The sequence below is a fragment of the Capricornis sumatraensis genome, chromosome X, assembly GCF_032405125.1.
Source record: "Capricornis sumatraensis isolate serow.1 chromosome X, serow.2, whole genome shotgun sequence".
In the NCBI taxonomy this organism is placed as follows: Eukaryota; Metazoa; Chordata; class Mammalia; order Artiodactyla; family Bovidae; genus Capricornis; species Capricornis sumatraensis.
Genome location: NC_091092.1, coordinates 71,510,943 through 71,528,218, shown reverse-complemented (window position 1 = coordinate 71,528,218; position 17,276 = coordinate 71,510,943). Strand labels below are relative to the sequence as shown.

Below are 17,276 nucleotides of genomic sequence, written 5' to 3'. Positions count from 1 at the left end.
ATGACTCAAGTGGTGTCAAGAGCTCTAGGAATAGAATATTAATTTTATTATTCCTGGAGACCCCAATCCTCAGGAAAAGTTGAAATAGCTAATGATATTATTGAAAGAAATTTATGAGCTCAAAAGACACAAGTCAATTTGTTTAAAGTTTTACCCACAACTTTAATGAGGGCTCAAACTGCCCCCAGAAAAAAGAGGCTATCTCCTTTTGAATGTCTCTATGGCAGGCCATTTTTGCTCACAGATATTGTCATAGATCCTGAAGACTTAGAGTTAACTAACTACGTGACTCAGCTTTCAGTCTTTCAAAAGACACTGCAAGAACTTTGGGAGGTGACTCTTGACATAGCCTGAGACAGACAAGCTGTTGTTTGAACCAGGAACCAAGGTCCTGATAAAAACATTGGGATCTGGGAGACAGTCTCATAAGCCCCTCTGGGAAGGCTCCTACTAAGTTATCCTTTCTTCTACAACTGTCAAAGTGCCAGATATTGATTCATGAGTGCCACACTCTAGTTAAAAGGTGGCATCCTGACCAGAACTAAGCAAAAGCACTTTTTAAAAATATATAAATTTATTTATTTTAATTAGAGGTTAATTACTTTACAATATTGTATTGGTTTTGCCATATATCAACATGAATCCATCACAGGTATACACGTGTTCCCCATCCTGAAGCCTCCTCCCTCCTCCCTCCCAGTACCATCCCTCTGGGTTGTCCCAGTGCACCAGCCCCAAGCATCCAGTATCATGCATCGAACCTGGACTGGTGATTCATTTCATATATGATAAGCTTCAGTTACTTTTTGTTTTTCAGATGAGCTTGACAGCCTATGTGAGCTTAATTCTGCTGACTTCTGAAATTCTGTGTCTGCTGTTTGATCCTCAAGACAATGCCTTTCTGTCCTGGGCCCATTCCTACACCACATTCCACAATCAGTCTAATGGCTGGGTCTGTGGAGCACTCCCTTCTTCATTGGCTGAAGGCTTCCCATGGTGGGTGTCTCCACTTCAAGGGAAGGATTTTCTCCAAGTCTTCAACTACCTTCACCAACAACAATCGCATCTTCTTAATTTGATTACATCTAACAATCCTAAAATTGGCTGGTGTGACACTTTGTACCTTAACTATGGACATAATGTGACTTTTAACTTTGATTGTACATTACCTTGGTTTAATGACTATTTTGCTATACATGAGAAGGAAAATAAATCAAAATCTAGTGGCTTCCTGCCTGATCTTTATCAGGTACAGGATGATGTTATATGGCTAACTTCTGAAAAGGGGTACCTGATATCTAAAGCTCCCATATGATAGAAGCAAACAGAGCCATCCCCAGAAGTTAGTTGACAACTTAACTATGGTGACTGGAAACAGTTGGGACATTTGCTTCAAGAAACATGTAATATAATCATTCTTGTATTTGCCAATCCCAGTTCAGGTCCTCCTTTTGTCTGGCCAGGCACTGATTGGAACTGGATCCCTCAGCCATGCTGGCTTGCTCTTAATGGGACATGACTGGATATGTGGTTCCTACCTATGGGTGTGTCTTCCCCCTGGCTGCTGCTGCTGCTAAGTCACTTCAGTCGTGTCTGACTCTGTGCGACCCCATAAGACAGCAGCCCACCAGGCTACCCCATCCCGGGGATTCTCCAGGCAAGAACACTGGAGTGGGTTGCCATTTCCTTCTCCAATGCATTAAAGTGAAAAGTGAAAGTGAAGTCGCTCAGTCGTGTCCGACTCCTAGTGACCCCATGGACTTTAGCCTACCAGGCTCCTCCATCCATGGGATTTTCCAGGCAAGAGTACTGGAGTGGGTTGCCATTGCCCCTGGATAGATAGGGAGATATATCCTAGGTCTAGCTTTTACTCATGGCTTCATATATTCAGAGCTTCCAGAAAAGCCTGCTAAATTTACCCCACCTTAAAACTCCTTGGATAAGGTTTGTGTTAGGGACCAAATGACAGGCTCTAGGACCCGAGTCATGTTTCCTTAACATTCCCACACACACCAACCAGAAAGAGACAGGACATGCACTCATCCTGCCTGGCCAATCATGTAATGCCAGCTACTCCTGTAACTGAGACAAAGAACTGCCTGTATATAAGCCGCCATACTCCTTTGTTCGGGGCTCTAGTCGGATTCCACTGTGCTGGATGAGACTTGGGCCCTAGCGCGCTAGAAATAAACTCGCTTCTTGCCTTTGCATTACTGTGGTGGACTTGCTCTCTCGGTCGGTTTGGAGATACGGGCTCAGTGCATAACATTTGGGGGCTCATCCGGGATCTCCGTCCCACCGGGGAGGACAACTCTCCTGGTAGAAGGGAGTAACCTCGTTAGGAGATAAGAGCTCTGAGCACCAGCGCTAACGTTGCAGAAGCCCAGATTAAGTCCGGGGCCCAGTATCACACTGGGGAGGCATCTGGGTGTAAAGTGCAGAGGCAAGTCCAGCGTGAGGCCGAGTCCCCAGTAGCATAACGGGAGGGCAGCTGGCACTGAGGACGTCCTGACAGTAAGACACTTGCAAGTAGAAAAGGGGTTTCTAGTGCTATAAAGAGGACTGAAAGTAATATTGAGAGTTGGAATCTGTTTGTTGTGTCGTTTCTGTGTCTCTGTGTGCCGGCACTGTCCATGTGAGTCTCGTTGTTGTTCGTGTTCTCTGTACCCATGGGGCAGACTACTTCTACTCTGCTGTCTCTGATGACTGACCACTTCTCTGATTTCAAGTCTAGAGCTCAGAATCTTTCGTTACTGGTGAAGAAGACCAAACTGGTGACTTTCTGTTCCGCCGAGTGGCCCACCTTTGACGTCGGATGGCCACAAGAGGGAACCTTCAATCCCCAAATTATCCAGGCAGTTAAAGAGAGGGTGCTTACTCCTAGTCCTGCTGGGCACCCAGATCAGACTCCCTACATTCTGGTCTGGCAGGATCTAGTGAGAAACCCGCCAGAATGGCTTAAACACTTTGTTCTTGTTCCTTCTAAACCTCCTAAACCTCCCCGTCCCTCTTCCCCAACTCCAACCTCGCCAAGCCCACAGGTGCTAGTCATGAATGCTTCCAAAAAAAAAAAAGAAGGAAAAAAGGGCGAGAATCGACCAAAGCCGGTCTTCCAGGAATCTTCTCTGTATCCTAATCTGATAGATCTGGAGACCGAATTGTTCCCACTCCCGTATGCAGATCCACATCGACCCTTGCTTCCACAGGTTCCACAGGTTTCATTGGGAGAAGCCAGGAGGAGAACCGAGCCTTCAGCTCCTCCCGGAGAAGGAGACCCCTCCCAGGGAACTCAGGGAAGAACAAGGGAAATGGCCAGCGTAGCAGAAGAAGAAGACCCAGAAGTCCCCTCCTCCACCATTCACGCGTTTCCGGTCTGGGCGGGGCCGGCCAGAGAGGGTGGAGAGTGGACATATCAGTATTGGCCCTTCTCCACTAGTGATTTGTACAATTGGAAAACCCAGACTCCCTCCTTCTCTGAAAAACCGCAGGGTCTTATTGATCTTATTGATCTTTTTTAGACTTTTAGAGTCTATCCTTTTTACTCACAATCCCACTTGGGATGATTGTCAGCAACTGTTACAGGTGTTTTTCACTACAGAGGAGCACGAGCGGATCCTGTCAGAAGCTCGGAAGAATGTGCCAGGGATGGATGGGAGGTCCACAATACAGCCTAACCTCATTGAGGAGGGTTTCCCCTTGGTGCGACCCAACTGGGACTTCGAATGCGCTGAAGGTAGGGAGCATCTCCGAGTGTACCGCCAGACTCTTATGGCCGGCCTTAGAGCGGCCGCCAGGAAGCCAACTAACTTGGCCAAAATAAATTCAGTGAGGCAGGAGCCAAATGAGAGCCCAGCAGCCTTCCTTGAAAGAATAATGGAAACTTTTAGACAGTATACCCCTATGGACCCACAGGCAGATGAGTCACGAGCGGCAGTTATGTTAGCATTTGTAAATCAATCAGCCCCTGATATTAGAAGAAAGTTACAAAAGATAGAGAGGTTAAGTGAACAATCCTTGCGAGATCTAGTGAGGGCAGCCGAGAGAGTTTTTAATCATAGAGAGACCCCAGAAGAGAGAGAAGACCGCATTAGAAGAGAAGAAAGAGAATTTAGAGCTGAAGAAAACCGTAAAAATCAAAAAGAGCTGGCCCAGATATTTTTTGCTGGGGTCGAAAACAAAAATAGGTTCCAAAAAGGGAAAAAATTGGACTCAAAAACTGAAGAAAAAACGACAAGGCGTAAGCTTGAAAAAAAAACAATGTGCGTTTTGTAAAGAGTTTGGACATTAGAAAGATACATGCCCCAAGAAAAATCTAAAAGAGGGGCCCAAGAACCCCAAGAACAAGACTCCCTCTCCAGACAGTCATATCCTCTATGCGGGTGAGGATAGCGACTAGGGGGGTCAGGGCTCAAAGCCCCTCCCCTAGTCCTGGGTAACTATAAATGTGGAGGGGAAACCGGTTGGCTTCATGGTGGACACGGGAGCCCAATACTCAGTCTTAAACCAAAAAGATGGACCCATGTCTAAGAAAAGTAGCTGGGTGCAGGGAGCAACCGGGACTAAACGATATGGATGGACTACAAAATGGCATGTGAACTTGGGGGCCCACCAGGTAACCCATTCTTTTCTGGTGATACCTGAGTGTCCAGCGCCCTTGTTGGGAAGGGATTTACTGTCTAAAGTGAATGCCCAAATTCATTTCGACCATGGACAAGTGTCGGTTTCAGATGGGACCGGGCATCCTCTTCAGGTCCTGTCTCTGGCATTAAAAGATGAATACAGACTCTACTTGCCAGAGGCCCCAGTGACAATAAGCCCCAAAGTACAACCATGGGTTCAAAGATACCCTCAGGCCTGGGCTGAAACAGCAGGAATGGGACTGGCAAAACAGAGGCCCCCTATAATTGTGGAACTGAAAGCCAGTGCTTCCCCGGTGAGGGTACGGCAGTATCCCATGAGTCAAGAGGCTCGACAAGGAATTACTCCTCATATACAACGCCTCATAGACGCTGGGGTCCTGAAAAGGTGCCAGTCCCCATGGAACACTCCCCTGTTGCCTGTGAAAAAGCCTGGGGGAACTGATTTTAGACCGGTTCAAGATCTATGAGAAGTCAACAAACGGGTGAGTGATATTCATCCTACGGTTCCTAACCTTTATACATTGCTAAGCAACTTGCCTCCAAACTACATTTGGTATACTGTTTTAGATTTAAAAGATGCCTTTTTCAGTTTGCCTCTTGCCCCCGCAAGCCAAGAGATCTTTGCCTTCGAATGGCAGGAAGACGGTGGTCAGACCCCTGTGCAGCTGACATGGACTCGCTTACCACAGGGTTTCCAAAACTCGCCCACATTACTTAATGAGGCCCTGAACGAAGACCTCTGTGAGTATCGGGTTGAACACCCTACCATTGTTTTATTACAATATGTTGATGACCTTATGCTGGCAGCGACTACGGAAAAAGAGTGCCAAGAGGCAACAGGTGACCTTCTCCAAACCTTGGGGACTTTAGGTTACAGGGCCAGTTCCAAAAAGGCCCAGATTGCCAAGCAAGAGGTTATATACCTCGGTTATAAGATAAAACAGGGCCAGAGGTGGCTAACACAGGCTATGAAAGAAACCATCCTCCAGATCCCTGAGCTGGCTAACCCCAGACAAGTGAGAGAATTTCTGGGAATGGTAGGATATTGCCGGTTATGGATCTTGGGGTTTGCAGAAAAGGCCAGGCCCCTATATGAAGGGACCAAAGAAAACAAGGACTGGAAATGGACTGAGCCAATGAAAGAGGCCTTCCAAGAGCTCAGGCGAGCCTTGCTAGAAGCTCCTGCCCTTGCCCTCCCTGATCCATCTAAGCCTTTCCAATTATTTGTAGATGAAAAGTGGGGGATAGGAAAAGGGGTACTAACGCAGAGATGGGGACCATGGAAGCGACCTGTAGCTTACCTTTCCAAGAGACTGGACCCAGTGGCAGCCGGATGGCCACCTTGCCTCTGTATCATCATGGCCACTGCGCTCTTAGTCCATGATGCTGATAAACTGACTTATGGACAGAGACTCTTGGTCTACACTCTTCATTCCATAGAGAGAGTTTTAAAGCAACCCCCAGGTAAATGGATTTCTAATGCCCGCTTGACGCACTACCAGGCCTTGCTACTTGACACCCCATGGATTCATTCCCTGCACTCTAAATCCGGCCACTCTTTTGCCCAATCCAGAGGAAAATAGCCCCCTCCATGATTGTGATGAGATACTGGCCGGGGTAACAGCAATACGAAAGGACCAATACTCCACTGGATAACAGTGAGCTAAAATGGTTCACAGATGGCAGCAGTTATGTGAAAGATGGACAGAGACGGGCTGGAGCTGCAGTAGTAGATGACTCTGGACAGACAATATGGGCAGAGGCCCTTCCCCTGGATACCTCAGCACAAAAGGCAGAGTTAATTGCCCTGATTCAAGCATTAGAGAAAGCCAAAGGAAAAAGAATAACTATTTTCACTGACAGTCGCTATGCTTTTGGCACGGTACACATCCAGGGCCCGATATATCGGGAACGGGTTTTTGACAGCTGAAGGAAAAGAAATTAAAAATTTGCCCGAAATCCGTAGACTTTTAGAGGCTGTGTCAATAGTACACGTACCTGGACATCAGAAGGGTGACAGCCCCATGGCACGAGGGAATCGTGCCGCAGACCTGGCAGCTCGAAAAGTAGCTGATGAAGATTTCATCACCCCTGTGTTGGCGATCGGACTTCCACCTCCAGGTATGGGAACTCTGCCCCCAACCCCTGAGTATTCATCCACAGACCTTGCTTGGATCCAAGAACACACCAACCTTCAAAAAGGTGAAGATGGATGGTACCGAGACTCAGACGGCTACTTGATACTCCCTGCTCAGTTGGGACGGCAACTATGTGAGCATTTACACTTGTCTACTCATCTGGGAGAAAAGAAGACTCTGATGCTCTTTCAAACTGTGTGCCTGCGATTTCTCCAGCACCAGACAACTGTAAAGAACATAGTGCATGCTTGTAAGGCGTGTCAACAGATGAGGCCAGGAAAAGGACAACATGCAGGACTGAGGTATCAGAGAGAAGGACCAGGGCAACACTGGGAAATAGATTTCACCGAGGTAAGGCCAGGCAAGTATGGTTACCGGTACTTGTTAGTGTTGGTGGAAACCTTCTCAGGGTGGGTGGAGGCTTTTCCTACAAAGGGAGAAACCACGATGATAGTGGTGAAAAAGATTTTAGAAGAAATAGTTGCCAGGTTTGGCCTGCCGGTAACCATCGGCTTTGATAATGGACCTGCTTTTGTGAGTCAAATAGTTCAGAGCCTTGCCCTAGCCCTGGGGACTAAATGGAAGTTACATTGTGAATGCAGTCCACAGAGCTCAGGGCAAGTAGAAAGAATAAATCGGACCCTAAAAGAAACTTTAACTAAATTAGCTATAGAGACTGGCGGGGACTGGGTGACTCTCCTTCCCTTCGCCCTCTTCAGTGCGGGTAATACTCCTTATCAACTTAATCTGACCCCATTTGAAATTCTGTATGGGAGACCACCCCATGTATGTCCAATATTTGAAGGGAAGAAACTACCGCCTCCCACGTTGGGACAATTCCAAGAGGCCTTGATGGCCTTAAGCAAGGTGCACTCTCGTGTCTGGAAACTGCTCTGGGAAATACATGTGGGTCAAAATAAGGGAACTATTCCCTCACATGACATTGGCCCAGGAGGTTGGGTATGTGTCAAAAGGCACCAAACCAAGGCACTAGAACCCAAATGGAGGGGTCCTTATGTTGTTCTTCTTACCACCCCAACTGCCCTAAAGGTCGACGGTATCGGGCCTTGGGTGCATTGCAACCACATACGTCCAGCTACTTCAGCAGAGCAGGAAGACACTAAAAAAGAATGGGAAGCGTCTCTGCATCCATCCAACCCCCTGAGGCTGAAGCTCCGGCGTCGTCGACAGGACCAAGACAACTCGTCTGGACCATCTTATGGATGACCATGTTACTCTGCTCTGAAGCTGCCAGCGTGAACCCGCACCAACCCATCAGAATCACCTGGAAACTGCAAAATGGACTAACACGTGAGATGCTTAACTCCACCACCACAATACTTCCACCAAATACTTGGTGGCCAGACTTATACTTTGACCTTAGGCCGGTGGTAAATGTACCCTGGAAGAGGGGCAAGCTCCGGAATCATGCATTCTGGGCATGTCCAGGTGCGCCCAGGCATAACTGGAAGATCTGTGGGGGGATACAGGACTCTTATTGTAAATTTTGGGACTGCATAACTTCCAATGATGGGTCTGAGACTCCAGGGTATAGATAGTGGGAAGTAGGAAATCGGGACTTGCTTAACTTCTCATTTGTAGGACCCATACCTCCGTACTCCAACTGGGAAAAGGATCATAACTTTGCCCAGGTAAAAATAAGGTTTAACATTGACAAAGCAAAAAAAAGAAAAGGCCTGGGTCAACGGGATATCATGGGGGCTTCAGACCAGAACTGACGGGTTCCCATACCGGGAGTATTATAATGGGATCATTGTTGTGAGTCAAGTTTTAGAACCGGTACAAATGTATAGTATCGGTCCAAACCCCATTGAACAGGTCCATGCAACTCTCTACCCGACAACCTCCCTACCTACATCCCAGGGACCAACAAAAAACCCAGAGGTGGGCCCCCTTGCTAAACTCGGACAAACAGATCCACTATGGAAATTAGTAAAGGCAGCTTATGCTACCTTAAATCAAACCCATCCTGAGGCAACTAAATCCTGTTGGTTATGTTACAACTTAATTCCCCCTTATTACGAGGCAGTAGGCCTCAACGCCTCTTATGACCTGGCCAACGGCACCGATCCTCTTCAATGTCAATGGGGAGACTGAAAAGTAGGCCTTACAATGATAGAGGTATGGGGAAAAGGGTTATGTATGGGCAAGGTATTATCAGAGAGGTCTCCACTGTGTGCTCATGTCGTTGAGCCTACGGACTTGCCCATAGCCAGGTGGCTAATACCATGGATGGGAGGATGGTGGGTCTGTTCACACACGGGGCTGACTCCATGCTTACACAGCTCAATCTTTGATCCCAAAGAAGAATTCTGTGTTATGGTAGCAGTCATGCCAAAGATTCTGTATCGACCAGAGGAAACAATATATGACTACTGGGCCCCAAAATTGACCCTAAATCCTCAAGAAAGAACTTACAAAGTCAAGAGGGAACCTCTTACTGCCATAACCATAGCAACTATGTTCGGTCTTGGAATAGCCGGGGCCGGAACAGGAATAACAGCTTTGTCCCTGCAAAGCCAAGGATTTAACTCCCTGAGAGCGGCCATAGATGAGGACATCACCCATATAGAGCAATCTATTAGTCATTTGGAATCATCTTTAACTTCCCTACCTGAAGTAGTTCTGCAAAACAGAAGAGGATTAGATCTGCTCTTTCTGCAACAGGGGGGACTCTGTGCTGCCCTAAGAGAAGAGTGTTGTTTTTATTATGATCACACAGGAATAGTTAGAGAATCTATGGCCAAAGTAAGAGAGGGACTAGCCCAACGTAAATGAGAATGTGAGGCTCAACAAGGATGGTTTGAGTCTTGGTTTCAACAATTCCCTTGGTTGACCACCCTAATCTCCACCTTGCTGGGACCCCTGCTAGTACTTCTACTGATGCTTACCTTTGGCCCATGTATTATCAATAGACTTGTAGCCTTTGTAAAGGAACGCATAAATACGGTACAGCTGTTTGTGCTTCGGCAACAATATCAAACTGTGTCTCAGGACCGAGAGGAAGATTCCTCTATATGATCTAAGGACAGGGGGGAATGTTAGGGACCAAACGATGGGCTCTAGGACCTGAGTCATGTTTCCTTAACATTCCCACACACACCAACCAGAAAGAGACAGGACATGCACTCATCCTGCCTGGCCAATCATGTAACGCCAGCTACTCCTGTAACTGAGACAAAGAACTGCCTGTATATAAGCCGCCATACTCCTTTGTTCGGGGCTCTAGTCGTATTCCACTGTGCTGGATGAGACTTGGGCCCTAGCGCGCTAGAAATAAACTCCCTTCTTGCCTTTGCATTACTGTGGTGGACTTGCTCTCTCGGTCGGTTCGGAGATACGGGCTCGGTGCATAACAGTTTGTATTTCACTGGTATAATTATTTGGCTGTAATATCCATTACCTCTGGGAAGTACGAATGTCATGCTATGAGTTGATGCTCTGACTAACTTTACTCAACCAGCTTTGCAAAATTCTCTAAAAGCTACTTCAGCCTTTAATGCAGAACAAATACAGATTAGAAAGGTGGTTTCACAAAACTGATTGGCTTTAGATATTCTAGCCACTGCACAAGGATGAACTTGTGCCGTTATTTATACCCAATGTTATACATAGATATCAGATGTAAGCACTAATGTTACTCACTTTGTAAATATGTGGACAAGATAATTCAGGCTATGGATACTCCTGAGTCTCCATATGCCTCACTTTGCAAAGCATTAACTAGCTCGCCATGGTGAAAGACTATCTCAATTGTAATAATTCTGATTGTTCTGGTTTTTTTTTTTTTTTGCTGTTTGCTCCCTGCATCTGTAGCTGTGTAGCTAGTTTTGTTTCTAACCACTGGAAGGAATTTAAGTTACAAATTGTTGTTCAAGCTCCTACAATTACCACAGCCTCCTTCAACTATTACTTGGGTCCCTTGATCAGAGACCCTCAATATAAGGGTAAGCAGAATATGTTCCCTCAACAATTTAGGGTCTGTGCCCCTCAGCAGCTACAGAATGAGAACTATGCCCCTTTCACTGGCAATGTAATTCTCCTAAAAGAAAAAGGGTAGAATGAGAGTTAATTGTCAGGCAGGTTTTGATAGGTAGGCCAAGATTCCCAGGAGGAGGACACAGCCAGCAAAAGGCAAACGGCAAGCAGCAAACATTTATTTTCCCCAACATTCCTTCACTCTGCAGGTTTTTTTTAAAAAATCCTGTGTTGTTATGATGACTATCTGAAACTAACTTTTTCAAACCCTGAGTGGCTAATTGCTCAGAGAAATAGTATATCTTGTTCATGGAAATGTTTTTATTAAGCTATATTAAGGAAACAATGTATATTGCTTGGGGACCTGTTTTTCTTCAAAAACTTATGTCAGTCATTTTATGGATAAAATATATCTTGCCCAGAGATCCCTCATCTGGAGATGACACCCTTCATGCTGATTTTACCTCAGGATGTTGTGGGAGAGGAGCCTGGTTAAATTTTCACAGCCTTGAGGTGTTCTTTTATCTATTCTCAGCAGTTAGCAAAAAACTACATAATGCCTTGCCAGAACCAGTGAGGGGCAGCTACTCTCCTGCCACCTTCCAGTGCTTCTTGCCAGAAGCTTTCTCTATCCCTGTTCCTTTAATAAAACTTTGCTACACAAAAGCTCTGAGTGATCGGCACTTTGCTTTGGTCCTGGAGTGAAATTTTATCCTTCAGAGACCAAGAATTTGGTACCATTCATGATTCACGACTGTAAGCTTTCAAGTTGCTCTGTGGCAAGTGGGATCTTCCCAGACCAGGGATAAAAACCATGTCTCCTGCATTGGGAGGTAGACTCTTTACAGCTGAGCCACCAGGGCAGTACCTGACATTCTTATTTTTAAAGGTTTTATGTTATTTTATGTGTTTATTCATTTTCAAATTACTTTCCCATTTAAGTTATCACAAAAAATTGAGCTGTGTTATACACAGCTCCTTGTTGGTTATCTACTTTTAACATAGACTTGTGTCAATCCCAAGCTCACAACCTATCCCTCCCCCACACCACCCTTCTTCTGGGTAACCATAAGTTATTTCTCTAAGACTGTGAGTCTGTTTCTATTTTCTAGATAAGTTCATTTGTATCATTTTTAAAGATTCCACAGATAAGTGATATCATATGATGTTTGTCTTTCTCTGGCTAACTTCCTTCCCTTAGTATAATTTCCAGGTCCCTTCATGTTGCTGCAAATGGCATTACTTTATTCTTTTTAATAGCTCAGTAATGCTCCATTCATAGTTTTTCTTCCAAGGAGCAAACATCTTTAAATTTCAAAAGTTATGACAAACTTAGACAGCATATCAAAAAGCAGAGATATTACTTTGCCAACAAAGGTCTGTCTAGTCAAAGCTGTGGTTTTTCTGGTAGTCATGTATGGATGTGAGAGTTGGACCATAAAGAAAGCTGAGCCCCGAAGAATTGATGCTTTTGGACTGTGGTGTTGGAGAAGACTCTTGAGAGTCCCTTGGACCAGTCAATCCTAAAGGAAATCAGTCCTGAATATTCACTGGAAGGACTGATGGTGAAGCTGAAGCTCCAATACTTTGGCCACCTGATACAAAGAACTGACTCATTAGTAAAAACCCTGATGCTGGGAAAGATTGAAGGCAGGAGGAGAAGGTGACAATAGAGGATGAGATGGTTGGAGGGCATCACCGACTCTATGGACATGAATTTGAGCAAGTTCTAGGAGCTGGTGATGGACACGGAAGCCTGGCATGCTACAGTCCATGGGATCACAAAGAATCAGACATGACTGAACAACTGAACTGAACTGAATATTCCTTTGTATATATGTGCCACCTCTTCTTTATATAATCTTCTGTTGATGAACATTTAGGTTGCTTCCATTTCCTGGCTATTATTAATAATGTTGTAATGAATACTATGTGGTTCATGTTTCTTCTGTAATGGTTTTCTCATGGTATATGACCAGTACTGGGATTCCTGGGTTATACGGTAGTTCTATTTTTAGTTTTAAAGAATTTCTATACTGTCCTTCATAGCGGCTTTACCAATTTATAGTCCTTTCAACGAGGTAGGAAGCTTCCCTTTTCTCCATACCCTCTCTAGCATTTATTGTTTGTAAAATTTTTGATGATGGCCATTCTCACTGGTGGGAAGTGACACCTCATTGTAATTTTGATTTGTTTTTCTCTAATAATTAGTGATGTTGAGTATTTTTCATGTGTTTCATGAGTATTTTTCATGGCCATTCCTATGTCTATTTTGGACACATATGTATTTAGGTCTTCTACCCATTTTTTGATTGGCTTTTAAAAAATATTGAGTTGTATAACCTGTATATTTGGGAGATTAATCCCTTTTCAGTTGCTTCATTTGCAAATATTTTCTCCCATTCTGAGAGTTGTCTTTTCGTCTTATTTATGATTTCCTTTTCTGTACAAAAGATTTAAGTATAATTAGGCCCCACTTGTTTATATTTGTTTCTATTTTCATTATCCTTGGAGGTGGGTCAAAAAAGATCTTACTGATTTATGTCAGAGAGTGTTCTGTTTATCTTTTCCTATAAGATTTTTATAGAGTTTGGCCTTATATTTAGGTCTTTAATTCAGTTTGAGTTTACTTTTGTATATGCTGTTAGGAAGTGTAGTTTCATTCTTTTACATATAGCTGCCCAATTTTCCTAGCAATGCTTATTGAAAAGACTTTCTTTATTCCATTATATACTCTTACCCCCTTCATCATCTATTTGATGACCATAGATGTGTGAGTTTATTTCTGAGTTTTCTATCTGGTTCCATTGATCTATAATTCTGTTTTTGTGCCCATACCATGCTGTTTTGATCTTCATGATATCTTTCCTTATACTAACTTTGGGTTGTCTTTGTTCTTCTTTCTCTGGTGGCTTTAGTTGTTAGACAGCATGCCTAACTGAATTTTTTTTCTTTTTCTTGAGGTAGGATTGTAGAACTGCTTTTGCTGCATCCCATAGGTTTTGGGTCATCATGTTTACATTGTCATCTGTTTCTAGGTGTTTTTTATTTTCTCTTTGATTTCTTCAGTTTCACTTGGTTATTTATAAGCATATTGTTTAGCTTCTTTGTATATTTTTACAGTTTATTCCTGTTATTGATTTCTAATCTCATATCATTTTGTTTGGAAAAGATGTTTGAAATGATTTCAGTTTACTTAAATTTACTGAAGCTTGGTTTGTTACCCAAGATTTGATCTATACTGGAGAATATCTTATGTTCTCTGACACTTGAGAAGAAAGTGTATTCTGTTGCTTTGAGATGGAGTATCCTATCAGTTAAACGTATCTGATCTAATGTGTCATTAGGCTTGTGTTACCTTATTAATTTTCTGTCTGGATGATCTGTCCATCTGTCCTTCTACTAACTTTGGGGTTTTTATTCTTTTTCTAGTGGGTTTAGGTGTAGGGTTAGTTTGTTTAATTTTTGCTTCTCTTGTTTGTTTTTGTTTTTTTTTTTTTTAGGTAGGCTTGTATTTCTATAAACTTCCCTCTTAGAACTGCTTTTCCTCCATCCTATATGTTTTGAGTTATGTTTACATTGTCATTTGTTTCTAGGTATATTTTTATTTTATTTTTATTTCTTCAGTGACCTGTTTGTTATTCAGAAGTGTATTGTTTAGCCTCCATGTTGTTTCTGCTTCTTTAAGTTTCTTTCTTGTTTTGTGTGCAGGCTCAGAAACTCAGTCAAGTCCAACTCCTTGTGAGCCCATGGACTGTAGCCCATCGGGCTTCCCTGTCCATGGGATTTCCCAGGCAAGAATACAGGAGCAGGATACCATTTACTACCCCAGGGGATCTTCTAGACCCACAGATCAAATGCCTGTGTCTCCAAACGGGCAAGCAGATTATTTACCACTGACCCTCCTTGGGAGCCCCCTTTTCCTGTAGTTGATATCTAATCTTAATGGAGTTATGGTCAGAAGAAATGCTTGAAATGAGTTACTGATGGTTTCTCCTTAAATTGTTGTTAGCATTTGCCTTAGGTATTGATGTGCACCTATGTTGGGTGTGCATATATATATATATATATATATATATATATATATATATATATAATTCTTACAGATTCTTCTTGGATTGATACCTGGATTTTATGTAATGTCCTTCCTTGTCTCTTGTAATGTTCTTTATTTTAAAGTCTATTTTATCGAATATGAGTATTGCTACTCCTGCTTTCTTTTGATTTCTATTTGCATGGAATACTTTTCCAGCCCCTCACTTTCACTCTGTATATGTCCCTAGGTCTGAAGTGGGTGTCTTTTAGACAGTATGCATAATGGTCTTGTTTTTCATCCATTCAGCCAATCTGTGTCTTTTGGATGAAGCATTGAATCATTTTTTAAGGTAATTATCAATGTATATGATCCTATTACCATTAATTTTATTCTTTTGATTTTTTTTTGTGGGCCTTTTCTTTCTTTTGTGCTTCCTATCTAGAAAAGTTCCTATAGAATTTGTTGCAAGGCTGAATTCTTTTACCTTTTTCTTATCTGTAAAGCTTATTATTTTTCCTTTGAATCCGAATGAGATCCTTGCTGGATGCAGTAATCTTGGTTATAGATTTTTTTTTTTCTCTCTCATTATTTTAAGTATATCTTGCCACTCCCTCTTGGCCTGCAGAGTTTCTATTGAAGCATCAGCTGTTAGCCTTATGGGGATCCCCTTGTATATTATTTGTTGCTTTTCCCTTGCTGCTTTTAATATGTTTTCTTTGTGTTTAATTTTCATTAGTTTGATTAATTTATTTCTTGGCATGGTTCTCTTTGGGTTTAGCCTGTATGAGACTCTCTGGGCTTCCTGGACTTTGATGGCTATTTCCTTTCCCATGTTAGGGAAGTTTCAACTATCAGTTAAGTTCAATTCAGTCGCTCAGTCATGTCTGACTTTGCGACCCCATGAATTGCAGGATGCCAGGCCTCCCTGTCCATCACCAACTCCCAGAGTTCACTCAAACTCCTGTCCATCAAGTCGGTAATGCCATCCAGCCATCTCTTCCTCTGTGGTCCCCTTCTCCTCCTGCTTTCAATCTTTCCCAGGATCAGGGTCTTTTCCTATGAGTCAGTACTTTGCATCAGGTGGCCAAAGTATTGTAGTTTCAGCTTCAGCATCAATACTTCCAGTGAATATTCAGGACTGATTTCCTTTAGGATGGACCAGTTGGATCTTTTTGCTGTCCAAGGGACTCTCAAAAGTCTTCTCCAACACCACAGTTCAAAAGCATCAATTCTTCAGCACTCAGCTTTCTTCACAGTCCAACTCTCACATCCATACATGACCACTGGAAAAACCATAGCCTTGACTAGATGGATCTTTATTGGCAAAGTAATGTCTCTGCTTTTGAATATGCTATCTAGGTTGGTCATAACTTTCCTTCTAAGGAGTAAGCATCTTTTAATTTCATAGCTGCAATCAACTATAGTCTCCTCAAATATGTTATGGCATCCTTTCTTTTTCGTATTCTTCTGGAACCCATATAATCTGATTGTTGGTGCACTTAATGTTGTCTCAGAGATCTCTGAGACTGTTCTCATTTCTTTTTATTTTTTTTTTATTTATTCTGTTTTGCTCCATTCTGACTCCCAGAGCACTTATCTATTCTTCTGTCTCAGCCATTCTGCTATTGATTACCTCTAGTGCATTTTTAATCTCAGTTATTGCATTGTTCATTGGAAATTGTCCATTCTTTGTTTCTTCTAGGTCCTTCTTTAATATCTCTTGTATCTTCCCTATCTGTCCCTCCATTCTATTTTCCTGTGCCCTTTTTTATTTCCAATATTTTAGATCATCTATAATATCATCTCTCTGCATTATTTTTCAGATAGTTTGCCTATTTGCTTGGTCTTGTGGGTTTTTACCACATTCATTCACCTGTTACATGTTTCTCTGTCTTTGCATTTTGTTTAATTTACTTTGTTTAGGGTCTCCACTCTACAGGCTAGAAAGATTGTAGTTCCTCTTATTTTTGAGGTCTTCCCCCTATGGGTGGATTTGGACCAGTGCCTTGTGAAAGCTTCCTTGTTGGAGTTTCTTGTGACTGTGTTCTGGTAGATGGAGCTAGAACTTGTCTCTTTTAAGGGCAGTGCTGTCTGCAGTAGTGTATATTATGGTTTCTTTGGGCATGGTATGGCTATGAGCAGTCTGTTTACTAGAAGGCAGTGTTGCGTTGTGTTTCTGTTTTGCTGAAGGTTTGGCATGAGGTGTCCAGCACTGGAGCTTGCTGACCTTTAAGTGAGTCCTGGTCTTAGTGTTGAGATAGAGGCCTTTTGGAGAGATCTCACCAATTAATGTTTCATGGGGTTTACGTTCTTAGACTTCAAAATAATTTACTCAGATCTCCCTTCTTGGAGTTTCAGGCCTGAACCCTTACTGTAGCATCAAGACTTCCCAGGCCACTCAGCACAGAAGGCAAAACCCCAAGAAAAATGGTGAAAGCAATATTCAACATCCAAGAACAACCA

The 17,276-nt window shown here is 43.2% G+C and overlaps 1 pseudogene; it reads left to right on the top strand.

Moving 5' to 3' along the window:
- The first annotated feature begins 817 nt into the window (after window positions 1–817).
- LOC138071751 (endogenous retrovirus group PABLB member 1 Env polyprotein-like) lies at window positions 818–10,859 on the top strand (annotated as a pseudogene).
- Window positions 10,860–17,276: the final 6,417 nt, after the last annotated feature.